Source organism: Excalfactoria chinensis, chromosome Z (genome assembly GCF_039878825.1).
Source record: "Excalfactoria chinensis isolate bCotChi1 chromosome Z, bCotChi1.hap2, whole genome shotgun sequence".
Classification (NCBI taxonomy): Eukaryota; Metazoa; Chordata; class Aves; order Galliformes; family Phasianidae; genus Excalfactoria; species Excalfactoria chinensis.
In genome coordinates this window covers 50,525,809-50,528,108 of record NC_092857.1, presented here as the reverse complement: position 1 = coordinate 50,528,108, position 2,300 = coordinate 50,525,809, and the positions used below count along the sequence as shown (strand labels likewise).

The 2,300-nt window shown below is 42.8% G+C and overlaps 1 long non-coding RNA gene across 1 annotated transcript; it reads left to right on the top strand.

The window, feature by feature from the left end:
* The first annotated feature begins 208 nt into the window (after positions 1–208).
* LOC140264605 (uncharacterized) lies at positions 209–2,083 on the top strand. Its single transcript, XR_011906059.1, has 3 exons — positions 209–408; positions 512–559; positions 2,025–2,083. It is a non-coding gene; the product is annotated as an uncharacterized lncRNA (long non-coding RNA).
* Positions 2,084–2,300: the final 217 nt, after the last annotated feature.

Below are 2,300 nucleotides of genomic sequence, written 5' to 3'. Positions count from 1 at the left end.
CCCCGGGGGGCGCCGCCTCCCGCGCCGTGCGCTGCGGCCGTCGGCGGGGCGGTCGCTGGCCTGGCCGCCAGACAGCGCGGGGACGTGCGGCTGCGGATTATTGCAGACTAAGCAGTCTGGCGCTGCAGCAGCGGGCGGGGGGGGGGGGGGGGGGGGAACGAGAGAAGGAGGGGGTAGGGGGTGGGGGACCGGGGTAGGCGGGCGGAGGGAGTGTGTATGTGTAAGGAGGGGACGGGAGGGGAGGGGGGAGCTGGCGGGTAGCCAGCTACCATCAGAATTAGCTCATTGTTCAATATAACCAGCGCTGGCAACCAAATCCCAGCCCGAGAGAGAGGGAGAGAGAGGGAGACTTTCCTCCAGCCACCCCCCACCCCTTTTTTTTTTCTCCACGGCTGCACTTTGGAAGAGGTGCAGTCATTCCTCCCCACACCCCCTACCCGCTCTCCACTCCCCCAACTATAAATTCCCTCTGTAGCATGCTGCCCTTTTTTAATCCACATTTGTGTTTCAGATCATGTAGAAAGGACAGAAAGTGAGAAGGGAGCGGGGGCTTTTGTCTGTAAGTATATGCAATTCCAATCCACAGAATTTCATTTTACTTTTTATTAATCCTCTCTTTCTTTGTTTCTTTGTCTTCGTTTCCTTTTGCCCTTAGCTGGTCTGAGCTGCAGCTTGCAGCACCCTCTCGGTGCACATTTCCAAAACAGGCTTTCTTAAAGGAGATGAGAGAACGTGCAGTATATGTGCTTAACTCTTTGTCTTTGTGCTTTGAGGCTGGATTTCTGGGCTGGGGATTGTGCTGCACATATGCAAGGGGAGATGAGGAGTGGTTCTGTAAAACTAATTCCTTTCGTTTTTGGATTTTCACTCCAAAATCACTAAAATGCATTTCTGAATTTTATGCACTTAGATTTTTTAGCATGCATGCGAGGCTTTAGGATCGGGTTTTCGTCTCTTTTCTTCTCCCTTGTAAAACGAATCTCCCTCTTCTCTTCCCTGACACTGGATTCCTCTCAGGCTGCTGGTATTTATTTTTAGAAAGCAGTCATTCTTGCAACAGCCTTCTGCGTTTTTGCATGTGCAGCAGTTAAATTTTGGGTGGTTCTTTAGAGAGAGAGGGGGGAAAAAAAACAACACAAAACTACGCAAAAACAAATGTATTTTGGTGTGCATTTTGTGATGTGCTTTTTTTCAGATGTTTCTATGTCCATTTATAGATATGAGTTTGCAGTTTTCTGTCCAGCATGTATGTATGTATTTGTGTGTAAACATATGACTCATACCTAATTATATCTTGTACATACCCACTATAGGTAAGAAATATATTATCAGTAGAAGAGGACTGTATTTTTCCAGTTTATGAGAACTGATGAAGGAGGTGTGTGACCGTTTAACTCAGTTAAAAGAGCAGTAATTTGAACGAGGCAGGACCAACTCTTTTTTTCCTCCCTGTTTAAAATAGGTGTGTGCGTGCGAGTGTGTGTGTGTGGAATAGACAGAGAGAAAACTGGAGGTTATGTAATGCAGTGCCATTTCCAAAAATACCTACTCTCTGGGCCGTTGCATTGTGAATGCCTGACACTATAATGTGTGCTTCTCAACTGCAAAAAACAAACAAACAAAGAAGCTACACTTTGTAGTATGCCTGCAAACAATGGACCACCTTTCACAGTAGAATTAGGCTGATGGGTTTCTGTCCCCTTGACTAATTTTTAGGTGTCTTAACCATTAGGACTCTTCAGAGAAGTACCAAGTGCCATGAATAGCATACATTTTTGCAAATCCAGGTACTAGGGATTCCTTTTTCCTATATTTAAGCCTACAGAACACCGAAGAGCAGAGGAACATGGTATATAAGTGTACATGTGGTTAGAATAATTTGCATAACTTTAATCTTAACCACTAAAGCTTATACTTGGCTCACTGACTGTTACACTGGAGAAAAAAAAAAAACCTTTTAAATATTGCAAAAGTTTTGATTGTTCATTTTCATTTTTTTATTTTTTTTTTTAAATTACTTTCAGATCCTTGTGCTACCTGAGAGAAACTGCAATCCCAAGGCTTAACAGAATCTAAAAATGGTAAGAATTAGCTGTTTTAGCAAAGTGGGTTTTTTTTTTTTTTGTTTTTGTTTTTTTTTTTTTGTTTTTTAAATAAATACAAACCCTTTCCCATTCCCAACTCCCATTTATAAAAACAAGCTTTTTGAAGTTAAGGAAACTTGCTATACAATGATGGATGTACCTTGAAAGCCTCCGCATGTTGAATCTTTGATTTTCTTGGAATTTTTTAATAAAAAT